The following is a 9,883-nucleotide window of genomic DNA, read 5'->3' as shown; positions in this document are numbered from 1 at the left end:
CTAACAATGCTATGTATTTTACATAGTTGAGTTGAGTTTCTAGTAGTTGAGATTTATAAAAATTATTTTTTTTAATGGCGCCGACAAATTATCTCATATACTTTTTCTAAACGCAATTTAAAACAAAAAATTGCTTTAAACTTTCGTTTGGTGGCATGATTTCTGATTTTAACTTTTAATCGTCGACTTCGCCCAATTTCCGTTTCAATATAAACATTTTTCAAACGAAAGTTTAAAGCAATTTTTTGTTTTAAATTGCGTTTAGAAAAAGTATGAGATAATTTGTCGGCACCATTAAAAAAAACCATTTACAATCTCTTCACTTCCGACATTCCAAAGCTAGAACCTGTATATTCTACGCTGATAAAAATACATTAAACTTCAGTAACACATTACAGGAACATGTTGACTGTGTCACTTCTTACTTCCAAAAATGGAAAATTAAACTTAATAACGATAAAACAAAGGCAATTTTCATAACCAGAAAACGTAAATAACACCGAAATAAACTGGGAAGACCACATCAAATACCTGGGAATTTCGTTTGACAAGAAATTCCAATGGAACACGCACATATACAATCTAAGAAATAAAATCAACATAATGCTAAACCATTTACGACCGCTCTACAACAACAAGGCTCTAAGTCTCAAAAATAAAAAGTTGCCTTATACTCAGATGATGCGTCCGGCTCTAACATATGGCTTCATTACTTTCTCCAAAACTTCCAAAACTAACTTCAATAAACTTCAAACATGTCAAAATACAGCCATTAAAAAAATATTTAACATTCCCTGGTATATAAGAACACATCGACAGAATATCCGAATATTTTCGCAAATGGAAAATTAAAATGAACAACGAGAAAACAGAGGCAATTTTCATCACCAGAAAACACCGACAATTTCCTATAAATATCAGAGTTAATGATGTCGAGGTGACATGGGCTGATCAAATTAAATACTTAGGAATAATTCTGGACAAGAGATTAACCTGGAAGGCTCATATTAGATATAAAAAAACCCAAGCAGCGGCGATAATAAATCAACTTAAACCACTTTACAACAATAAGAAACTAAACATAAGAAACAAAACAATGCTTTTCAAACAAATCATACTACCAATAATAAGCTATGGCAGTATAGCATTCAACAAAACCAACAAAACAAATTTCAAGAATTTACAAGCAATTCAAAACAGATCAATTAAAAAGATTTTCAAGATACCATGGTACATCAGGGCCAGTACAATAGAAAAAGAACTAAACATCAAACCAATAAACTCTTTCATCAAAGAAAAAGCACAAAAACTATTCTTAAAAGTAGATTCACATAACAACCCAACATTGGCTTATCTTAGAACCTCAAATAATAACATCCGCTCTAGCAGATATGCAAATCTGAGACCCAATTAAACTTAATATAAAATAACCACACATCAATGGTAGCGAAATCATCTCAATTTCGTCAATAAAAGGGAGTAAAGGTGATTATACAACCAACTCCAATAAAAACCACAAAAGGAAAGGAAAAAGGAAGGTATATAAGAAATGTCGATATTCAAAGGGATCTAAAAATCACACCTATCAAACTATACATTAAAGACAGGGCTCTCAAATTATTCAAATCAATAGATGTACATGCCAACACTTTATTGCAAAATCTACACCAACAACCTATTCACACTACAGGAAGATACGCGGACATCCGTACCATTATTAACTAAACTAAACAATAAAATTTAATTGAGCACTCGTCATTTCCCCAGTGGATATACTCTAGAAATGTCTACCACTATAATTGAGTTAAGGTATTAACTTTTACCGACTCAAACTCAATTTTCAACAACAACAACAACAAGTCGTCGAGGACGCAGGTCATTCCAAGTCGTTGTAGTGTGCGGTTGTGTTTTTTTAGTGTTCGCTAATTTTCAATCGCGTGTAATCAACTACCTCAAATTATATTCGCAAGATTTCAAACTCCCTAGTTCCCAAATTTCAAGTACTCAAGTATTCAAGCCACCACACCAAAGACTGCACCAAGGCAGCAGAAGATGATGCAGAATGCATTAATTGCGAAGTCAATCATCCAGCTAGCTATGGAGGTTGTCCTCGCAATCCAAAAAATATCAAATGGGCAAAGCTTCTAAAACGAGAAGAGTTTCAGCCAGTGCCAAAATCTTCAGAAAAAACGTCGACTAATAAGTCATTTGCTGCTGTGGCAGCGGGGACAGTAGATAAATCTAATCCTATGGCAAATAATAACGAACACATCCAACTACTCTGCACTAACATGCAAGTTTAGCTGAACGCGGTGTTCAAAAATATGATGCAATCCATGTTGCAGGTTATGCTTGCCAGTAATACAAATAATCATGGACAGTAAAGAACACATCAAACTAATCACCTGGAATGCAAATTCCATTCTGCCCAAAAAAGGAGAGTTCGAACAATTTATTATAGATTATAGCCCTGACATAATTCTAATACAAGAATCTTTTCTGAAGCCAACAACCATCTTCAAAATCCGGAACTACCAAATTTACAGAACAGACAGACTACACAATCGTGGGGGAGGTACAGCTATCCTGGTAAAGAGACATATACACCATCTTCAAGATAGAATAGACACTGTAGTTATAGAGAATACAGCAATTAAATTACAAATGAAAAACTTTAATATTGTACTTGCTTCAGTCTACTTACCACCCAAGAAAAAAGGGTTCATTGATGACCTACATAACGTCTTCGATAGTAAAGATTGCACGTTCATAGCTGGAGATTTAAATGCTTACAACCAAGCTTGGGGAGAGAGCTCATCTAACATAGCAGGCCAGATATATTAATGATAATAACATTCAATTACACAGGCCAAACGAGGCAACACACTTCGGTTACGGGGTAAGAAGAAGCCTTGACATTGGATTATCTAAAAACTTTGTCCACAATATCCACATCTCAGTGCTGGATGAGCTGTCCTCTGCTGACGAATTAGAAAACAACATCAAATCCCTTACTGATAAAATCAACAGCGCAAAAAACGCGGCTTCGGTACACAAGGAAATTCAGGTTCAACAATACTTTGAGTTACCTAACGACATCAAAAACGTAATACGGAAAAGAAATAAGTTAAGAAAGATTGCTGAAAGAACAAGAAATCCAGCCACCAAAATGGAAGCCAATAGGCAAACCAACATAATACGAAGGAAAATCTTAAACGATTTAAAAACGAGCGCTGGAGTGACTTTATAGGCAATCTAGGAGCAGGAGAAAACAATTTTTGGCATTTGGCTAAATACTTCCGTGTTAGCAAAAAACACAACATACCACCAATACATGGTGCAACAGGTTTCTCCTACAGTATCGAAGACAAAGCCGAAGCTTTCGCAGACACATTGGAGAACCAATTCAGTCTCGACACTGATGCAAACGATAATGTAGACAGAGAAGAGCGCATTGAGGATAAGGCAGAGGAAATCCTTTCTAACACTTCCAATGATGACATCATAAGCACCAACATAGATGAAATAAAGCTACTCATAGCATCACTTAAAAACAATAAAGCTCCTGGTTATGACAGTATTAACAATCTCTGCTTGAAGAATCTACCAGACAATATAATTAACCAGATCACAATAATTATTAACGCTGCTCTCAAGCTAGACACATTCCCAAACATCTGGAAACTTGCAACGGTGGTAGTATTCCCAAAAAGGTAGTATTCCTAATCTACAGGCCTTGTATTGTTTGATATCGCCAAGGCTTTTGATAAAGTATGCCATGCGGCGTTAATATTTAAAATGAACAAAATGAAAATACCAATCCACCTCATCAAAATAATTGGTAGCTTTTTGCAAAGTCGTAAAATTCAGAGTAAAAATCGAAAACCATCTATCCACAGTAAGAGATATAGAAGCAGGAGTTCCTCAAGGATCTCCCCTCTCCCCGGTGCTTTATAACCTCTCCACAGCAGATATACCCAAGCAAGAAGGAAATTCGCTTTATCTTTATGCAGATGATGCACGTATATTACATTCCAACAAAAGCTCTCAGCAAGTAAATACCAACCTACAAAAGCATGTCAACAGCCTAAGAAGATATTTCCATAGATGGAAGATTAAATTAAATGAAAGAAAAATCCAAGCAATTTTCATTACCAGGAAAAAAGACAACGTTCCGAGAAATCTGACAGTTAATAAAAAACGCATTGGTTGGACAAACCAAGTCAAATATCTGGGTGTCACGTTAGACAATAAGTTTGACTGGAAGGCACATATGAAAGAAAGTATATCCTCATGCAACAAGGTATTAGGTGCCCTGAAGCCGCTGTTAAATAAAGATCTCAACATTAAAAACAAACTGCTCATTTACAAGCAAGTCATTAGGCCAAGGCTACTTTATGGTAGCACAGCATACCGCAGCGCCGCAAAATCTACAATTAAACAGTTGCAGACCTTTCAAAATAAAACACTAAGGAAAATTTTGCACGCACCATGGTACATAAGAAACCAGGATATTCATAATGATCTACATACTGAAACCATTGAAAATTATATGAGGAAGAAAACAGTTCAGCTTTTCAATAAAATCGAAAAAATGAAAAACCTAACATTAGACGTACTAAAGAGAGAAACTAACATCAGATCAACGGGGCATTATGCTGACTTACGAAGACACATCACCTAACTATTATCCCCAGTATCACACGCTGATAGCATATAATCACCATATTATATAAATTAAAACCAGTAGAAAGAATTATCGTGTTACGTTACAAAGGTAACACAACGAGGATGGAGTAAAAGTTCATAACGCAACTAACTCCGTAAATACATCAACATAAGTCAAGTATTCAAGTACACAAAATACAGGTATTCTGTACCACCAAGTCCACAGTTTGACAAGTACTGGGTCATATAACAGTTTGAGTGTCACTTGTGACATCCAATTTGGAGAATTTGCTAAGCGCCCAAGGCGTTGAAGTAGTTACCAAGCTCGCCCACTCCAATAAAAGGAAGAAGGTTTCTCCGCCGTCCATTCCTAGCTCCCCTCACGTATCTGCAGGCCCAAGCGATGATGAAATGGAGGTTGCGCCTGTTTCTGAAGAGGTTATATCATCTGATTGCGAATCCCTCATATCGGACAACGAAGACTTTCCGGCTTTCGATCCTAAATGCAAGGTGATCAAAAATAACAATAAGAAAGTTCCACCAGTAGTCCCTCAAACAACGACTGCTGCAGATATGGTCCCTGGTACGTCAGTTGAGATGAACGAGCAGGCTTCAACAAGCATGGTAACGAAAAGCCATCCCATTAAAGTTTCAAAGAACAAGGATAATCGGCTAGTAAAACACCAAGATACGGCTTTGTAACCACAGCTAGCAGCCCAGTTTAAACAAATTCGGCAGCAAGGTAACCAATTAACACAACAAAGGAAACCTGAGGCCAATTCCAATAGCAAAGACTCTATTGAAATAGTACCTATAGTCCTTAGAGAACCCCCAAGGTGGAACAAAATTATGAAGACGCTCAAATCCAAGGCTGGCGAAGTGAAGAAAATAGGGATAATCCCAAATCAAAAGCCAGCAAAGTTGTCCCTATTGTCTTTCGGCGGACCTCCACTTGGACAGCACTGGTTAGGCAGTTCAAATCTCGTAATCTGAACTTCAGTGAAGCCAAAAAGGTGCGCCTGGGCATCCAAATCACACCAGACACCATCGATGATCATCGCAAGATCACAAAGTTACTAAATGATATGAAAGAGCCCTTCCACACTCATTTCCTCCCGGAAGAGAATTTAATTGAATTTAATAATCAGAGGCCTCGAGGGACAAAACCTATATGAAATCAAAGCTGATCTTGAAGAAAGAGGTTTTACTATCTTAGAATGTACTATCACAAAACAAGATTGTCAGCTGACAAACTTATCAAAATTCGTGTGCCTGCTGACCAAAAGGAAATATATATGTTTCCAATGTATGCCATCTGAAGGTTATAGTGGAAGCACAGCGTCCGCTCAACGGCCCCCACAGTGCTACAACTGTCAACAATTCGGGCATGTTGCCACAAACTGCAGTGCCACGCCCAAATGCGTCAATTGTGAGGGTTTGCATCACCATTCTCAATGTAATAAACACCGTGATGTAGCCCCTAAGTGCTCAAACTGTGGTGGAGATCATCCTGCTAACTATAGAGGTTGCCCCACACAAATTTCACAAAACGAAAGTCTTGACTGCTGCGCCGTCTATTTTGCCACCAAATCCTTCAGCTGCAAGATCAACTGTCTCATATGCCGATATGTTAACGTCCAGCAATACCCCACAGCTACTCTCTACTAACACACATCAACCAGCCCCCCAAATTGAGAAATTGTGGGATAATATTCAGGTGCAGCTCAATACCATGATGAAAAGTCTAATGCAGACCATGATTCAAAGTCTTCTTCCAACTCTCGCCGTAAAAGGAGCATACCACAAAGTAATTTAAAAATAGTTAGCTGGAATGCAAATTCTATCACCAATAAAAAACACGAAGTTATTCAATTTTTACACGACCTAGATATTGACATTATGTTACTTCAAGAAACTTTTCTTAAGCCATCAATGCAGTTGAAAATCCCCAACTACGATATCTACAGATCGGACAGGGTGTCCAGAAGAGGTGGAGGAACGGCAGTGCTCATCAAAAAATCAATCAATCACCACTCTATGTCCTGCAACCTGCAACCTCTTGAAGCTTCCTCAGATACAGTTCAAAGTCATCTGGGCAATATTAATTTTACCTCTCTATATAGGCCACCGAACACTCAATCCTATCTCGTGGACCTTTCAGCTCTAATCATCAATAACTCGTCAACTTTTTTGGCTGGTGATTTGAATGCTTATCATAAAAATTGGGGTGACATCAGCACTAACAGGGCTGGTAGAGAAATTGAACAGTTTGCCTGAGATCACATGCTTCAGCTCCATGTACCCAGCGAGCCAACGCACTATGGCAACGGTGCCAGTCACATTATTGACTTTAGCATCTCTAATAATCTAGAACATAATGTCCTAATAGAAGTCTTCGATGAACTGGACTCGGATCATAAACCAGTCCTGTTTATAATCGAAAAACTGCCACAGGTACACATTGACTCCCACGTTTACTTTCACCGACTGGGTCGCTTTTAAAAACCTAGTTGACATCTCAAATTTTAATAGCAATCCTGAAACTGAAGCAGATATTGACGACTGCATCCAAAACTTCACTCATCAAATAACAGCGGCCCTGGAAGGTAGCACTGTCATCAAAAACAGAAAACTGAGTAACTACCACAATTTACCACAACACATTAAACACCTTATCAGACGCCGAAACAGAATTTGCAAATTTGTTCAAATAACTGGTGACCCAAACAGTAAAAGAGAGGCCTGCAGACTTTCTAATGAAATCCGTAAGAAGATCTACCTCTTCCGAAACGAAAGTTGGGGCAATTTCCTATCTGGGTTAGAAACAGGTGACAAGTCATACTGGGCTGTTAACAAATACTTTAGACTTAAAAGAAAACCAGCGGTGCCCCCCATTCACGGTAGGAATGGCATGGCACACACGGATATAGAAAAAGTCGAAGCCTTTGCGGACAACTTAGAACTTCAGTTCCAGCCCAATGATGATGGTGACTACGATTCCGATGAGCAAGATCATATTATTGAAGAGGCCAGAAGCACCCTATTCCACGAGCACAGTGATAGCATCGCGCCTTGTAACACTGACGAATTAGCCGTAATTATTAAAACTCCAGGTTCGTTCTGCCCCAGGGCACGACAGCATTAACAATAGATGTATCCGCAACCTCCCTGAAGCTTCAGGATTGTCATCAGCTTATTGTCGGCGCTGGGAAAATTGGCTGAAAGAGTTATACTTAGCAGACTCAAGACAGCAGCGAATACACTGCATATTCTTCCGGATGAACAACATATTTGACATTTCCAAAGCTTTTGATAAGGTTTGGCATGAAGGCCTGATAGCAAAAATGTCTCGTCTCGGAGTCCCAGTTGGGCTGATCAAAATTATCGGTAACTTCCTGAGTGGCAGAACCTTTGCCGTCAAAATTAACAGTGTCTCTTCTTCCATACGTAGAATAGCTGCAAGAGTCCCTCAAGGCTCGCCGCTCTCCCCCATCCTGTACAACATCTACACATCCGATATACCAATGCTTAGCTCATCTTCGCTTGCTTTATATGCCGATGACACTTGCATGCTGTACTCAGATAGACATGCCATCAACATAACCAACACATTACAGCAACATATCAACCTTATTGTCGAGTATTTTCGTATCTGGAAAATTAAAATCAATAATGATAAGACAAGAGCACTGTTTATAACCCGTAGACTAAGACAACATCCACCAAGAGTGAGAGTCGGGGACGCTCAGATAAACTGGGAAGATAGCATCAAATACCTGGGACTCACATTTGATAAGCGTTTTACGTGGCTCAAACATATCCAGATAAAACGATCATGTTGCTCCAAAACTCTAACCCAGCTTCGTCCGCTATTTATACACAAAAAGCTAAGCACAAATAACAGAAAATTGATTTACAGCCAAATTATCAGACCGGCACTGTTATATGGGTGCGTCGCTCTAAGCAAAGCGGCAAACTCCACCATACACAAACTGCAAATTGCCCAATCACAAACGCTAGGAAGGCTTTTTAATGTGCCGTGATACCTTACAATTGACGCTGTTTAAAAATATATAAAGGACAGAGTCTTGAAACTTTTCATAAAGGCTGACAGGCTGCCCAATTTAACACTATCCCCTCCAAGATAAACCACCAACCGATTGGGGCTGTATGCAGACCTAATGTCAATAATTGAATAAGATGTAACTAACACGAATCGCTTTAATTTGTCAATAATATGCTAGGGCCTCTGAAGTAACCCCTTTGTCATCAAAGAGTAGAAGTGCTTAAATGCACTAACTCATTTAACCAATTTTATGATTTTATTAGAAACACAACAAATTCATAGGTTAATTCAATACAAAAATGAGTAAATACACAAAGAGAGGTAGTAACATAAAGTGAAAAATAAAGTAAAGTGTAATTCAGCGAATACTCTCCAAAAAAAAAAGTGCTGCAAAGAAGCACATATAGAGCTCTTCTCGGCGCCACGGAAAATTGCAGTTAAGCTTTGATGAGAAAACATGAAGGGGTGCATGCACGCGCTATCCTTGCTTTCTGATACGATCACTAGTAACCTGAACAAAAGAAAGGCTACCATTGCAGTATCACTTGACTTTGAAAAGGCATTCGACACTGCGTGGATAGATGGAATTGTTTATAAGTTGTACAAACTATTTGGTATTGATAGACATCTGTGCTCTGTTGTGTTAGACTACCTTAAAAGTAGAGGGTTCTTTGTCATATACCTAGGTGAAAGTTCAGCTCTAAAATCAGTTGGAGAGGGAGTACCACAGGGGTCATTACTAGGTCCTTTGCTCTACAATGTGATGCTGGCCGACATTCGTGTTGTAAATAGTGATGTTAAGGTACTTATTTATGCAGACGATATCTTATTATTAGCTTCTAAACCAAGGTGTTCAAATGCCAACAGTATTTTAAATAAAGAGCTAGTGCACCTCCTCAAATATTTCACTAAGTGGAAACTGCGACTGAACATAGCTAAATGCCACTGTATAATAGTGAAAGGCAAAAACAAATTCTTAACTCCTGCTACAAGAAAGTTTATCCCTAATATAATTATTAATCGTCAGAAAATACAGTCTCTTAGCAAGTTAAAATACCTAGGGGTAACAATAGATAGCAAATTTTCTTTTACTCCTCATGTGAACTCAGCGTTAGATAGTGCTAGGAAAGCGTTCTTTACTTACTCCAG

The sequence above is a fragment of the Teleopsis dalmanni genome, chromosome 2 (assembly GCF_002237135.1).
Source record: "Teleopsis dalmanni isolate 2A chromosome 2, ASM223713v2, whole genome shotgun sequence".
Lineage (NCBI taxonomy): Eukaryota > Metazoa > Arthropoda > Insecta > Diptera > Diopsidae > Teleopsis > Teleopsis dalmanni.
This window is presented reverse-complemented; position numbering follows the sequence as displayed.